The sequence below is a fragment of the Rhinolophus sinicus genome, linkage group LG01 (genome assembly GCF_036562045.2).
Source record: "Rhinolophus sinicus isolate RSC01 linkage group LG01, ASM3656204v1, whole genome shotgun sequence".
Classification (NCBI taxonomy): Eukaryota; Metazoa; Chordata; class Mammalia; order Chiroptera; family Rhinolophidae; genus Rhinolophus; species Rhinolophus sinicus.
Window position 1 is genome coordinate 67,855,771 of NC_133751.1, and position 16,860 is coordinate 67,872,630.

Here is a 16,860-nt window from a genome sequence, read left to right on the forward strand (position 1 = left end):
TATAAGTTCATAAAATGATTTGGGGGGAATTTCAATAGACAACTTAAAGAAGTCCCTTTTTCCTTTCAAACATAAATCCTTATATAATTACATCCCCCACTCCGTTGTTGTTTTTTTGGTTTTTTCCCCCCTATTCATAACTCTCTTACACCTCTTCCCAGCAATGCTAAGAACCAGCTTGTCTGGAGATTAATATGATCAGACATACCATGAATTTTTTAAATCTCAAAAGTCCCAGTTTCTAGTCTTGGTCATTCATACATAGGTTGTATTTTCTTGCATATACAAATGTGCAATATTATCATAAGTCTTCTCTAAATTCCTTTTTATTTCAGTCTCATTGTCCCCTAAGATAGTCATTTGTTATAAATGTTCTTTGTTATAAATATCCCCTAAATGTTTCTTTGTTCTAAAGAGGCAGAGAAAAGAGCCTGAAGGGCGGAGGGGAGACGAGTATGAAGTGATGATGGAAGGGAACGCACTCCAGGGATGAAGGGAAACCAATGAGGAGATGGAAAAAGTAGTGATTTCCCTTCTCCCCAGGCCCCTCAGACTGCTTTTATGTTTGGTTTTGATATTCCTCTCATCTAATGCCTCAGATGACCTCTTCCTAGCCATTTATTCTACAAAAAAAAATACTCCTCTCACTGCCAGAAAATCTCCCTACCTACACAACAAGTCAAAACCTCCTGCCCTAGCAGCTTTACAGCCTCTCCAGCCGGCCAAGCCCCCGTCCTCTGACCCCAAGGACCTGAACCCAGTGCCGTTAGTCCCACCCTTCCCTACCCCGCGCTGGCGTGGAAAGTGTTAATGGCTGACGTAAGTCTGAAAAGAACTTAAGCTGTAATTTGATTTTACTTTATTAACATTCAAAATATAAACAGTTAAATTACACATTGAATTCATTAATTCTCCCTCCACTATTTAGAAAGATGAACACTACATTTTTTAAAAAAGGGATTGATTGGTGTCATATGCGTATTTATTCACTTGTTTATGCAAGATAACAAGAATATTAACATGGAGGTAGAACCATGGTGTTTATCATTCATCACCACTGTTTATATAAGAAGAAACTGTCAGAAAAGAAACAGGGAGCGAACATTTGTTCCTCTGCACCCACATCAAATTCTTCCGTTTTTGTTTAAAAGGAGATGAGGAGAAAAAAAAAGTTGAACAAGTGGAAGACAGTTTATACCATGGTCACATGGTATAAACATTGACCTGAGACAGGTCGGTTCAGAAAAGACTAAAAGGTAATGGTGGGGTACCCCTTAGAAGGAGCAAAGGGACCGGGAGCATGTGTTCCACTAATTCCTCTCTGAGGTTGAGATGAGTAAGATTATGACCCTCTGCCAGGTGCTGAAATGTTCTCTCTTGGACAGTAATGAGTACTGTGTCTGTGAGACCACAGACTGTAATTTCAGCAAATAGCTCAAGGTACGCTTCCTAGGTAGGGGCCAAGGCCCCCCTCCAAAAAAAAGAAAAAAATGGTGTTTCAAATATGATTGTAAGGACCCATTTCATAGACTTAAATACGCATAGTTCTGGGAAGACTTTTATAATATTTTCTTGGCTGTTTGAGAAAGAAAGGGTAGTTGGGCGTGGGGAAGGGGTTTCTTACCGAAGTAAAAATGAGCTGATTTGATGATATAGGCCACAAAGGGTCAGATCATTCACAGGGCTTAATAGATGTCCTGAGGCAATTGAAAAGCGTGAGGAACAAGAAGAGAGGTTGTTATGGGCAGGTTGTTGTATTTATCGTAACTTACCTAAGTGGGCTAATAACCAGTCAGTGATCACAGAGACATAAAAACTCTAAGATGTATATTAGAATGGAAGATCCTTGAGAGCAGGAGTGGGGTCTAATTAGCACAGTAATTAATAATAAACTCTGAAAAAAACCTGTTAAATTAATGAATGAATATATGCCTCCATCTGGACAATGCATTGCGTGTTCTCGCTTATCTAAACCAATTCTCAAGGAAATTCAGAAATGTTGATAGGCTCAGTTATAAACACAGGTATTTCCCCAGTGAGAGAGCTGAATTTTAACAAGGGCATAAAGTCACTAATTTTTATTGATGTATTCCTTTTAATCTCCATTTACATTCCTATTCCTGTCTACCCCGCGAGGTGGCCATATTCTATTGCTAGTTGGACCGATTTTGCATGAAAGCGATGAGAAGTAAGGTCAGAGAGGTAGTGAGGATTGGGCCTCAGAGACCATGGCATAGGCTTGAAATCCCAAGTCTCAGGGAGCCAGAAAAAGTCTGATGGGCAGGAGTCTTTGTAATCGTAGCAACCCTATTGCAGGATGACCACATGAGGCAGTTCCGGCCAAACGCCGGAGGCACAGATGTACAAGCTGGAATTAGGCTTTCTGTCAGATATAAGATTTCTGACCAGTGTAAATAAAAACAAACTGTGCCTCGTTGGACCCTGTTTTTTGCCTGCTGGGCCAGTTGACCCACCTGACACTCCCAGTTGGCAGTCATGCCTTTGAGAAGCTTAAGGGGGCAATAGTGAACCTGTTTTAGAACTTCCTAAGGTCTTTGGTTCCAAAGCATAGGATTAGACACCACACAAGAATTTAAAATGTTAGATAGGTTTCCCCTTGTGCTGACAGTCCACTGTGCAAAGAATTATAGAATTCTTTTTAATATTGCCCAAGTGCATAAATCACTTTTCAGAAGAAAGTGGGGTTGAGAGTTCACACAAGACTTGAGTGCTCTATGACCAAATCCTACCAAAATGGGCCAGTTTGTACATATACTTTTGAGAATGAGAGAGATCTGATGGTTTGCCTAAGATGGGACATTCAGAAGAGCTCATTTTCTTGTTCATTAATGTATAAATCTTTCAAATTCTAAAGTTATGTGCAAGTATAACTGAAAGAACTAGCCCAGAATTTTTCTTCTCATGTACCAGAGATGACAGACTGAAAATCTGATGATTCTTCGATAGCTTCTAAAAGAACTAGAAATTGTCTGGCTCCATTTGTCTGGCCAGAATGTATTTCTGTGATTTATCCATGCAGGTTTTTAGCGGAACCTTACACTTACTGTCTAAATTAATGATATTCCTTTCTTTTGCCATGACAAAAACCACTCTACACTATATACATTATGTTAAAGATTTTTTTATTTTAGCATATGGACATGTTCTATAAAAGCTTTTTCAGTTTCATCACATTGACAAGCTGATTCCATTAAATCACCCACCATCATCATGTTCACTTTTTTTTCTTCTTTGAAAAGTTAGAAAACAGTGATCATCTTAGAGTTTTCAAGGCATTCACTTTGGCAAAAATAAATCTGGAAAAGCATGAGCCTATTCCTTGAAGTGGAAAACGGATGAGTTATGTCATTCTCCTCATTGGCCCTGCTCTTGAAATTCTCAAAGACGGGAAAGGATGTAGTGGGTCTTTTTTATTTTTTTCCAGTAAAATGGTATTTAAAAAAATTTTTCTGGATATAGATCAAACTTTTCTACCTCATTATTTACTATGTATTGTTATTTCAAATAGAAACGCCAATACGTTTGGATGTATAACATGAAAGGGTTTAATGCAAACATTTTTTAGCATTTCTGCACCCTCTGATAAAATGTTATTTGGTAATGTTGTAGGGTCACACTGTTGTTTTGAATTAGCGCAGATATATCCCAGCTCTCCCATGACCACGCTTTCCTCGTTGAGAAGAAAAAAAAATAACCTATCTGATCATGCTACTGCTGGACCATTTAAAACACGGAGTGGATGTGTGAAATGAGAAAAAAAAAAAAAAAAAGCTCAGTATGGGGTTAATTACCTATAGTAGGTCACTTCCTCAGGACCAAATCATGCAGGAGGAAGCATGCATTTGCGGACTTACAAAAAGTAAAAGAAAGCTATGACCCCTCAGACTCGGGGGGCACAAATTGATTGTCTTTGGACACAAGAAAGGGACCCTTTTGTGCAGTGCGTACTTTGGGCTTCGTTGGTCAGAGTCAAATGGACTTCCCTTGAAGTGTCTGGTGAAGGCCACTGTCAGCCACTGAAAAAGAATCCACGGTTGATTAGCCCTGGCAAATCTGGCACTTTTGAAATTTATCTCTGCTGACTCTTTTTAAAAGCCTATCTTGCGCAGTTTCTTTTAATGTGCCTTATTTTCTAGGTCTCATCTTGGAAACAACATAATTTCTTCCTGATAATATGGGTGAATCCTTTCCTTTTTCCTAATTGTATTCATAGATTGCCAAAGGTTCCCTACCTGCTGCGATCAGCTCAGCCATGCTTTGCCCTGAAGGAGTCCCGCTAGGTTGTTTACAGTCTAATCCTTTCATGAAGCGGGAGGCGAAAGAGCAGGCAGAAAATATCCTCAATTCCTAGATCATTAATAGGTGAATACGAGAATGCAGATATCTATAAGGGAATTTCACAGCCAGTGTTTTCTAAGGCAGAAAGATGCTGTGAAAAAGTCTTCCTGAGCGTATGCTGACAAAGAGCCAGGAACCCATGGAGACGAACCATGAGGAAATCACTAATGAAGGCTATGTTAATAAAGTTCCAGTGCACACCGTTGGTGCTTTCTTATGTTTCTGCCTAAATTACTCTGACATCACTAAGAGCAACCCTTCATAGAGTGTTTGAACAGAAAGTCCCAAAATGTGTATAACTTTTGAGAGGAAAAAAATACATACGATGTGTACATGTATATGCATATGTCTTTATTTGCAGTTAAACTACAAGCAACATTGGCTTGTTGAGATGAGGGAGCAGGTGACCACCCTGACAGTAAAACTGAAAAATTTTGAGAGTCCAGAGCAGAATCCACCATCACTACCACCACCCACACACCACACACAATTACCAGATACTCATCCCTCATCATCTGTGGAGAAACCTGAATTTGGATCTTATAAAGACAGTTAAGAAAATGCAAATTTCCCTAAGAGGAAGTATTAAAGCAATTAAATTAATAAAACTTTAAGATGACTGAGACCAAGTTGGGGTTGGGGAGGCTAGAGAGCTGAGAGTGTCCCCAACGAGGCAGTCTCAGTACATCTTTTTTTTTCTTCAACTGCCTGATGAATGTGGAAATAAGAAGAGATTGGGGGTGGCCGGTTGGCTCAGTTGGTTAGAATGTGGTGCTCATAACACCAAAGTTGTCGGTTCAATCCCCATATGGGCCACTGTGAGCTGCACCCTCCTTTAAAAAAAAAAAAAGAAGAAGAAGGGATGGAAACGGGAGAGGCCAGGAGTAAGTTTGATGAATTCTAGCAGCATTATCATCTTATTGTACCATAGCTTTTCAAAATTCAAGTTGCTGTTGAGCTTGACACTTTTGCTGTTCAGTTCATTCCTGGCATTTGAAACGGCATAAACAAGAGCTCCCGGCACCAACCATTGTCCTGGTGAGGTTGTCAGTTAGCTTAACGCTGACTTTACTTTCTGTGGTGATACTGTTCCTTTTGAAAGGTCTTCCACCTCTGTCCTGCCAACTCCTGATCTCAGTAATAACCAACCTCAAGTAGTCATTAGTGAAGACTCAACGAATATCCTGTAACGAGTCAGCTATGAAGAAATTGGCATAGTTTATCTCTTTTATTTGTGTTCTTATGAAAATAATGGGTTGCAAAATAAAATTACATTTCTTTCTCTCAATCTCTTTTTTTTTTTTTTAACTGGATCTTTAGAAGTTACACCAGGACTGATTTTTTTTTTCCCCCTAACAAAGGTTGAATAACACTTAAAGGCTTTAATAGCCAAAGTCCATCTTTAGAAATAGCTTTCTTCTATAATGTACTGCCAATTTCTTATGCGTGTGTATTTCGACCTTCCTCATGCCTCTGCTATGGGCTGCCTGTTGATTGGTACATGTTAGTGCTTTGCTTATAAGAGTTGGGCAATAGTTCAGTGACCCAGTCCAAATCTGTGCCACAGATAGAATGGGCTCATCTTCTATTTAAGAAATGTGGCAAACTGCTTACATGAATTTGGTTCAGACAAGGTAATTGGAACTGTTCATCTAACCCTGTGTGCTGTATGTGATGGACCCTTCTGCTGAGCTCCAAAGCTACAAGGTAAATAGACGAGAAAGCCCTTAACTTGCCACCCCCTTTAGAGCTTTTCCTGAGTCTGTTATTAGATTTACATTCTTAGTCACATGGGACCCATTTCGGTCATTTAAAAGGGCTGTTCACGTGTTCTACTGATGTCTTTGTAGATAGTGCTGGGAATAATAATAGTTCCTATATTATTTTCTGGTCTTTTTTTTAAAATTGGAGATTGAATTTATATGCATATTCATATCAGCTTTATGAAATATTCAGCTAAATTTCTTAGACATGAAAGAATTCATTGTTAGAATGTTTTACTTTAGCTAATTATTATGTTGAAACTATAGTAGATTCAAGTGAATTTTTCCTCAATTCTATTTGTGTCATATACGCTTGGCATATTGAATCATAATTGCCAAATTGAAACGTAAGCACTATGTATACTATTTTGAATTTAGTAACTTACAGACTTTCTGTATTGCCTAATGCTCTTCAAACTGTAGAATGTATTTTATTCAACTGTGTTATGATTCTGTATAATTTTTAGGGTCAGCGTGGTATAGAATTTTGTAATCATATAGGGCTCAACAAGATGAAAGAAGTTATTGAATTCATCCTCCTGACTAGAGGCAGAGCTGCATTTATTTCAATCAAAATAGACGAGGATCTTTTTCCTATTTTTAAATAGACATGAAGATAGAAATTTCTTAACCACGCTTAGCAATCTATTTGGTTATGTACCACTTGCACATTTAGAATGCTCATCTTTAAGTCTTAACTTAAATTCTTCACTGAACGTTTTAATACCATTTGCCCTGGGACAAAAATGCTGATCATTACCCTCTTTACAACAAATCATCTTAGAGTCAGAAATCTGTGATGAGGCACCTCAACTCTTTCTTTCCTAAGTGAAATCATCCCAGTTTTAAACATTTGCTTTTGTTTTTGTAGCTCTTTCTGTATGAGAGTGGCAAAGGGGACTATTTTAAAAAGTTCTGTCATATACGATGCCTATGAGAAACTCACTGCATATTTTAATTTCACCGTGCCGATATGGAAATAGCCACAGCTTTTTCATTATATGCTGATGGACAGAGCATTTGTGTTCATTTAACCTTGAGGTTGAAACTTGTTCCCAAAAAAGTAACTGACTCATAGCATTGGCTAGACCCAAGAATAAAGAGCATCAGTTTTCCTAATCTTAAAGCTCATCTTGCCCCTACTCCTAAAACACACTAAAATTAACTTTTCCTTGACCTCTCTCTGGTGCTATTTATTTACTGATTTAGCAACTTTTTTTCTATCATCTTTGTCTCCTAAAATAGATGGACAGCATTTATTCAACAAAAGAAGTGTTGGGCTGTGATTTGGATCCTATACTAGGCTTGGGAGATTCAAGTGTGAACTGTGAGCAAAGGCTCCAAGTCTGAGGTGTCCTAGGTATGTTCAGAGAGGAGCAAATAGCCTATCACAGAATATAAGGAGACAGTGGTGCAAAAAAACAAAAGCAAAAGCAAAAAAATAAAAATAAAGACAAGAGAGGTGGATTGGGGTCAGATTGTGAAAGATCTTGGATCCTCTTAAGCAAATAGTTGATTTTTGACAAGGACAAAAGTAACAGTTTTTTCAATCTATATTGTGGAAAGATCTTTCCAAGTTTTTAAAACACAGACTGTGCCTACATTGTCCTCTTGGTTTAGTATCTAACAGGCAGACCATCATATATAAGTACTTGCTTAATTTATATCTTTTGATATAAATTTTGTGTCATGATTTTTCCCTTTGTATTTCAAAAAAAGGGAAAAAAAATTTGAGTGAACCATTTGAGTAAAGCAAGCCTTCTGTTCACACTGTTCTGGATGTTTCTTTCTCCTGCTGTGCCCATATTTATTCCAAAGCCCTCTGTACCACTAACATGTTACTTTCTGTATTTACACACTGTGGAGTCTCAGGATGAGTTTGCCCTGTAACAGGCACAGCCTTTATTGAACCAAATGAATGGCATTACTGGTAGGCTGGGCGCAGCATTGTGACCAAGTGTTTCTAATTGATTGGTCACATGATAACAGTGCCAGACCTTTTCATCATCCCCTAAAGGATACCAGTATACTATAGTAGAAGGTCCTGGCATACCAATCCATTTGGAATCCATAAAGCAACAACTTAAGGAGTTTGAAGTATGGAGGAAAAAGTTGCTCTTAGGGATAAGATGGTAGAGAGCTCCTGAATGTCACCATGTCATAGAGTTAGGTCTATTTTAGGAGCTGGAAGAAATCATCCTGAATGTAATAAACAAATTCAGTTCCTGATGCTACCTGCCACCTTGCCCTGCCATCCCTCCCAGCACTGCTGTCGTTACTTCATTCAAATCTCTCTGGCCCAATAGCTGTAAGAAGCAGGAAGGCTCAGGAGGATTGGGATGGGGTGGGATGGGGTGGCAAGTTGTAACTCAGCAATGTCTCAGGCCCGGAAACAGTCCCAGACCTAATTACTGAACTTTACTTTTTGAATTCTCTCTTTTTATTGATCATTATTTCATCATCTAAATTTTTGAAGGTAGACATCATTCAGAGTTATAGCATATTAAGGAAAGATAAAGCATCACTGTGATTTCCTTATTCTTTTCACGATGGAACCAAAAAATGGATGGTCTTGAAAAGCAGACTCCCAAGCTATGAATGACCATTTGTGTTACTTATGACCAGAAAGAATGAAAATACTTCAAGAAACATGTCTGCAGGAGACCCCAAAGTACCTACTGGGAGACTGAACATGCTTTGTATGCATGTCTGAATAACCCTTCCATCTGACTTCAACGTGGAAACCTTTGCCAGATAGAAAATAGAGAATTAAAAGCTCCAAATTCAGGGTGCATGAAATGTCATTAAATCTAGCATAAAATTTCTTGAATCTGTCAGATAAAGGAAGTCATGTATCCAGAGTGAAGATGGAATATCAATTGACAGGAACCTATGAAGCTGGCACTTACTCTGAGAGACATATGAATTTAAAAATCCGATAGTGCCTCATCCTTTGAAAACACTGGGAGCCAGAAAGGTATTAGGAAAATCAATAAGGTAAAAATCTTCATCCTCCTATTTGGAATGACTCCCACATATGAATTAATTAACACAATACTTCTAGAACATTAAAAGGATATTAAAATGTTATCTCTACCCATAGGAAACAAAGATATAAACCCACCGAACTTCTAGAGACAGTAGTTGAAGAAAAAAGATTGGAACGATCAAAGGCCTGTGTAAGAGGTCATTTCTGTCCTGCTGTCACTCCATTTGCCCTCTTCAGATAGAAGGCATACGTGTCGAACTGAAGTTCATCTGAATTCCTCAGTTCTGTCATCAGTGCGCTGACACCTTCTAATTTTCTGATTCATTTGTGATGAATAAGCTCTCCCTTTCCTATTCACAATGCTAAAAGTAACCAATTTCTTTTGAGTGTTATGATTACTTATTTTCCACCTTTTATTGCACTGTTATTTTCTCTTTCCGAAGTTTGTCTCACTCTGCATCAGCCAGCGTTCCTTCCCCTTGCACAAAAGCCCCTGGACAGTGTCAGTGCTTAGGCTCGGAGTTAGGAGGAATGAGAGACTGACAACCCAGCTTCTGTTTTTAACCCCACCAGATACCTCAGCTGGCAAGTGGCTCGGCTTCCGCACCATAAAATGGGTGTAATAATAGCTTTCCCTTACCACTGGGAAATATTTAGAATGCAAATCAAGCCAAACCTGTCCCCTTCCAAAGCAGCTCAAACTAGCCTGCAAAATCCTGAATGAGCCCAGATTTCAAGGGGAAACGTAAAGTGGGAAACACCTAGAGGTAGCATAATGTAGTGGTTACAATGTATGTAGACTTGGGAATGGTACAGACTTATGCAGATCCCAGCAGCTGTGTGATTTGGGGTAAGTTTCCCAATGTCTCAAATCTCCCGTTTTTCTCTAGTAAATTGGAAGTAATGGTGGTGACTTGTGTAGTCAGGGTTAAATGATAGATGGTTAATCAATGCTGCTTTTCAAACTCTTCCATGTAGATGATCCTCAGGTCAGACTGAGTGATCCAGTACTGGGGGTGCCGGGGACGTTGCCTGAAGCAGTCTGCCCCAAATGTGACTTGTCAGTGAGGTCGCAGGTCTCACCCTAAAAATACATACAGATGGTGCATTCTGTGCCACAATATAGTCTTGTGTATTTCACTAAACTGGAAGTTCCAGGAGGCCAAGAGCAGTATCTGTTTTATTTCTTCTATAACATCCAAGAAATGTTACCAGATAAATGAATATAGGTACAAATGAGAGTTTAAATTACTTAGCCACAAGGACAACTGCCCCTCCCCCAGAGAGACAGCCACGTCTTTATTATTGATTTGGTGGCCTTGTGTACTCCCGTTACACTGCTCCACCTTCTCGGTGATACTCACATTCAAACTTGAGAAGCATTTACTTACCAGGTTGCCTGAAACCCCAGAAGAACTCAGTGAATAGGAAGGTTGTCATTTCTCTGCTCACTGCTTCTCAACCTCATGGTTCCTAAGGCTCTGTGGACTTTTCAAAAAAGAAATCGTAGGGGACTGAGAAGGTCAGCCTGGGGGGCCTTTGAAGGAGTGTGGGGCTCTCTAGCCACACACACTCACCCAGGTATTTTCCAAATATTGGATTTATTCCTGACTTCCACTTAGAGCAACTTGTCAAAACTCCCTAGAGGCCATGAACAGTGAGATTGAAAGCGCTTTTTCTCCCCCTCCCCCTAGGCCAAAGGTCACCAACCTGGAATTCGTGGATGACCTTCATGGAGTCTGGGAGCTCCTTGAAACTTGGTGTTTGGGGGTCGTTTCTTGGGAGGAGGATTCTCATAGGGACCTGTATTACTATTGCCCTAGACCATTACATAAATTAAAATCAGAATTGACTAATCTTTAAGTTACAGTTAATAATACTTTCAGTTTCTTGGAGATGGATAGTATATAATAACTTCCACTCAAAAATCACAAACTAAGATTAGATTTCCACAAGTCACCCCCTTCTTAGCCCTCCCCACACCCCACCACTCCCCACCCCCTGTCTACTTTTGCCTTCCCCCACCATGTTTTAAGGTCCTATTCATTGATTCATTTGGGCTTTACAGTTATATATTCCTGGCTAGATATTCGTGCTTTGAATGTAGCATGGTTAATGTACATTTTTTTAATCTTATGCAAAATCATTATAGGTAATTCTTTGCATTTCAGATGAAAACAACTTACAGACATACAAGGTGAATATCACTTAGGCAGAAAGGATGCATATCAATAAAATAACAATTTGAACTGAACAAAAATAAATCTATGTAGTTTAATACATATTCTCAAAATTGCCTAGCAGATTGTAATTCAGTCAAGAAGTCAGGGCCTTTTGACGTTTATGAGCATTTATGAATTGCATAAGAACTCTGAGATTAAATATTAAGCCTTAATATTAAATTTTGGATAGGTATTATTGTTTTTCATTAATATATAATGACAACAATTATATCCAATAAAATCTTCAATTTAACTTGGCTTTAATTTGTCTGAGACTGTGACATACACACTGCAATTTTTATCTCCATCTTGGATTCCTGTAATTGACAGCCTGTGTGTCATTTGACATCCAGAAAGATAGTTTTTATTCCAGGCCTTGGATGTATTAGTCAATCTGGTTTCAGTTTACATTGATCTCTTCTGATCACATCAAAAATTTAATTTTGACTAATTAACTTTTATGAAAAAATGCTCTTTGAAATTTAGAAAGTTATGTGCTTAGATGTAAGAACACAAATACTAAGTACAATTTAAAAATAGCATAATATGTTATTGAGAGTTACTGAGTTTATAACATGCAACAGAAAAATGATAAGTGAGCATATTTCATAGATAACCACTAATCATATTTTTCTCCTTTTCCTCAAAGGTTGAGAAAGAAGGCAAGATCAAAAAAAGTTGGGGAGAGGGAAGAAAAAAGAAAGTGGGGGAGGGAAGAAAGGAAGGAAACATGCACCAGTGCAATGGTCTAGCATCCGGGCTTGCAGAAGAGACGAGAGTGTAGCAAAACTTAGAGCTTTTTAAAGTCTTTGAAGACTAGTCAGTCATATATTATATACGTTTCAGGTTTGTATGTGCTTTCAATGAATCATACATAATCTAATTATCCTGCTTAAATTTTTCATTATGCTCATCAATTTTGTGAGACAATTTGAAATCATTGAAGACCCCCCAACCTCTCTTGTGTTAGCATACATTATGATCAGATTTTCATCTCTACTCTTCTTGTCTCACGAAAGGAACATCATCTTTTAAACTTGGATGTGCACGGACAGGGGTGCATGTTGGCCGTAAATAGGATACTTTTTCTTTGGAGGAACCTTAGTGGTGGTGCATTTGTCCAGAAAGCTTGCTGAGAAGTGAAGTCTCTTTAATTGCTAGTTTTCTGCTTGAGCCTTCTTCTATGCTGTTATTTAATCCGATCCTTCTACTTGATCTCTTTTAATGCAGTTTGTTTTGCATATTTCTGGAGGCCTTGTGTGAAGTCGTTAAAATCATGGTGTCAGAGAGACAAGAATTCAATCAGCGCATATGAAGTCCTTGATATATTTGAGTGGGATGGGGGTGGGGAGACTGCTTTGTTTTCTCAGCATCCTTGTTTGGTTTATTAATTTCTCATGGATCTTCTGCTACTTCAGTTTGATTCTTCTATAAAGGAAACTATCAAGACAGTGGTTAACAGGCCAGTCCCACAATAGCTTATCTGGCTCGTGAGTTGAAGGTCACAAAGGAGAATTATTAGACTTAAAATACAGAATGAGAAACGGTTAAGGTCAGCTCCCCCAAACCTGAAGTTGTCATTGTTAGTGTTGGTTTTAGGGGACAGATGCTTCAGTTTCAAATCATTTGGTCAGAGGGGACATTCCTAGGCTGATGAGATGGGGTAGAAGAGTCAATATCAAGTCCTCAGCTGAGGCTTGACAATGCATAGAGGGGTCAGATTGGTCCAGAGGACCTTCTAGACATTAAACTTACCAATTTTACCCTAAAGAGAACCAAAATTTATCAGAGGTTGACTCATCCTTGTCAAAAGGAGAAAGGACCTAAAATTTCTCACTCACTACATAGTGGTTTGTCCCCATTCTAGCCAGTGCTGCCCAAAGATGTTTATGCAACAATAGAAACGTTCCACCTGTAAGGTAGCCAGTAGCCACAGGTAGCCACTGAGTACTTGAAAGGTCGCTGGTGCAGCAGAGGAACTAAACATTTCATTTTCAAATTCAATTTTAATTAAATTGAAATAGATAAATGTGGCTTGTGGCTTCTGGAGTGGACAGCACAGCTCTACAAAATACTCGTATAACTCAGATCAGAATGAAGTTGACAAAGAAAGAGGTTGGCACTCCTTGTGCTGGGAACTGCTGTGTTGGTCATACAGCAGGAGGGCACTCCTTTGGAAAATGTCATGTGGCTGGACCTCCTTTTTCTTGGTGACAGGTGACAAAATGACCTCCTGCTGCTCGTCCTGTAGGAGCAACCAGTCCCATCTATACAGTACTTAGATTTGCTTTCCTTCTCCCCACAGTATCATTGGGTTTGTTTTTAATTCCTTCTTTTTTTCTTTGCTTTTCAGTTCCGTGACCATCAGTCTGTGGCCTGCCCTTTCTCTTTATGTAAGTAAAAGTGGTTTCTTTTACTTTTCCAAAAAATGTCCGATGTGGGAAATTTGGGTCGTTATTGGCACGTTGTCTGGTTGCCTTTGTTGTGGTTCCCAGCGCTTCTTCAGTATGTATTAGCTTCTTTTGTGTTTGGAGTCGATGCTGTTGGTGGTAGTAGTTGTTGCCATCCGTGAGGGGGCTAAAAAGACCAGCATCCCCAGCGACTGGACTTATATAAAGACTGCCTTTTACTCAGCCACAGCTGCTGATTGCAAAAGTCACTCCTCTTCTAAACTATAGCTTACATTCTTCAGCCAGATACCAGCAGCAGTTGGGCTTTTGCCCCACTGTCAATCAATGGGCAATTATTTATTCTTCAGTTACACACCCATCCCTGGGTTCAGTGGTGTTTAGTTTCAACTTCTAGGTCAGAGCTTTCATTTATGGACAAAATTTCTAATATCCTTTTACTAAGAAGCACAAGAGTGAAGTTCAAGATTTCTGCCATTTAGGTTAAAATTGTGAAGTCCACAGGAAGAGAGAGAGAGAGAGAGATCCAGGATTACATGCTTCAGGAGGTTTATGGAAGGTACTATTCTTTTTTAGAAAAGATGCAAGTCACTGGGGGCAAGGGGGACTTGATTTCAGATGAAAAGAGAGAATAGTTATTATTTCAAGCCCAAACTAGGCTGCACTGAATGGGTTTGGATAAATTTTACCTTGAGCTGCTTGAAAGAGATTGTGGGGCAGCGAACCCAAATAATCCAAGTCACTACATCACATACCAACCGAGAGATGCCACAGGTAGTGTCAGTCACCTCATGTGATAAATAATCTTTTTTTTTTTTAATTTAAATAAATGATTCCTTCCAGCTGCTTCTCACTCTGGTGAGCACAACTGGTTCCTTAGTCCCAGCATTCTCTCTTACTCCACTGACCCCTCACTCCGAGGCATTTCTTATGTTGTAATCATTTGCACAGAAAAAGGGGTTCCCGTGACTCTTGGGCTTATGTGTGGCTTCCACTAATATTCTTAGAAGCCAGTTAAACATATTTAGGGGAGCAGAATCCTCCAAAGGAGGCCCAGGCCTAAGTCTAAAGTGACAGTTATTTGACAGAAAAGGGAGATTTATTAAACTCCCCAAAGACTGGTGCTGTGTGTAATGCGTTTATACAGCAGGGGTGGGTCGGCCCTGCCCGACAGGTCTTGTTATTCCTCATTCTCGGTGTTGACAGAGTGGGTCTGTCAATGCTTTGGAGGCTGCGAAGTGCGTGCTTATGGCTACCACTTCATGTCTCTGCAGCCCCACCCCAGTTACCTAGCGCTGCATATTTCTAGGCCTCTGCCTGGCAAATCATTTTTGTCACAGGTCTTTGTGTAAAAACAGTTCACATAATAGCTCTGTGTTAGACAAGGCATTAATCGTCACATCACTGGGGATGAGTCAGCACGTTGCACTCCTGCCCGCACGGCTCAGCTATTATGACGTCAGCACTATAGGGCGAGCCTCAGACACAAGCAGTCCAGGGGGCTGGAGACCTGTGTCACAGATTAGAAATCAAGGGGGAGACCTTTGAGGCAAAAAATATAATTGAAACACTGTCTCTGGCTCATAGGAAAATGTGAAACTGATTCTGTGCTACATCAACCATCAATCGAGCAGCTTCTAGAGAGATCTTAGTTTTTAACCAGAGAGGAGGCTGGGAGAATGATGACCTATATATAATGAGCTGATAGCCCATTCATGTACCTACTAACCTTGTCCCACCCCCGGGCCATGTGGCTGGAATTGTTCCAAATCCTAAGGCTGCCTTTATTTCAAGGGTAACAAGGCCTGTGACAGTCCTGCTGTCCTCAAGTGCCCCACAGACACAGCTGATGGCTTCAGAGGTGGTGCCCCAGATGCCCATTAAAGGGAAAAGAAAGGTTCCTTGGGAACAGATCTCCCCAGTACTTCTTCAATGGCCTCTTCCAGACAGATGCAGAGTTCTGCCTCTTCGACCTTCTTCCCTTAACACTGCATTTAGTCCAAAGTCCCAATCTGGACTTGACGCAGATTTCAATAGGAACTGAATAGCTTCCAGATGCACCCCCGCAAGAGTTTTCCGTTCCATTGCTCTTTAACAGAAACAAAAAGGAGCTTTCCGTAACCTGCTCTGCTACCTTGAAGCAGGTGTCACAGACTTGCCCTGTTTGGGAAACCAGGTTTTTAGAAGTTAGACCTCTCTACAGTTCAGACTCTGATTCATTCTCAGGACAATACCTTTCAATATTGAAACCTGTGTGTTGGAAAAGCTGAAAATTCACTGCTTCGATGACATTCTCTGTTACTGAGACGGTCCTCCATCTATCCCTCACGCTCCCTCTCACCCATCAGAAGTACCTTACTTCTGGGATCTTCTGCCTTCATTACATGGCTAAGAGCTCTTACCGTGGCTACAGAAGCTAATACTACTGCTTGGCTTAGTTTTGATTTATTATCATGCACAGCTCTTTATTCAGTTTTCAGTCAACAACCATTTAAGGAAAGCCGGTCACCATGCTTGGTACCTGGAACTCCAAGATAAGTAAGAAGCGCTCCCTTGTTGTTAAGAATCTCACAGTCCGGGTAGGGGAGATAAACAGTAAACAAAGGCTGCACCATGTGACTGATAGGCCCTGGAATGGAGGCGTATACACGACATAGGGAGGGGAAGGAGAAAGGAGTGCCCACCGCCATGTGCAGAGGCACCCAAGCTGGGCAGTCTATTAGGTGAACGTAGAGGAGAGGAAAGCAAAAGGGGGTCATACTCAGGAAAAGAAGCAAAAGCATTTGCGAAGTCAGGAGGTGCTGAGCAGCAGCCAGGTCCAGAGGACAGTAGTTAGTGTGGCTGGAGCATGGTGGTGGGAAAGGTGCCTGAGAGAGGAAGCTGGAACGTGGTAGGAGGCAGGTCGCCGAGGGCCTGGTATGCTGTGCCCAGGACTGAGTCTGGACTGGATGCTGCAAACTTGAGGAGGCTTTGAAGTTTTAACCGTGTTTTAGCAAAAGAGAGCTCTGGTGGTGATAGAGATGGCTGACTGAGAAAAGGGAGAGCAGGTCAAAGGTGAACCCCAAGGGCCCGAACCGTGCAGTGGGGGTGAAAGTGGAGAGGAGAGGCCATTTGGTGGT

At 40.3% G+C, this 16,860-nt stretch overlaps 1 protein-coding gene across 19 annotated transcripts in view; it reads left to right on the forward strand.

Annotated features, from left to right (window-relative positions):
• The window catches only part of ZBTB20 (zinc finger and BTB domain containing 20), a 779,143-nt gene that overhangs the window by 583,655 nt on the left and 178,628 nt on the right, over positions 1–16,860 (forward strand). For 17 of the 19 annotated variants that reach the window (XM_074331585.1, XM_019734851.2, XM_019734862.2 and 14 more), the window contains one exon: positions 13,687–13,726. The gene's annotated coding sequence lies outside the window, so the exon portion shown is untranslated. Of the gene's footprint in view, positions 1–5,998; positions 6,067–13,686; positions 13,727–16,860 lie in introns of those variants that run through there. The other 2 variants (XM_074331604.1, XM_019734860.2) reach the window with 2 other exon arrangements.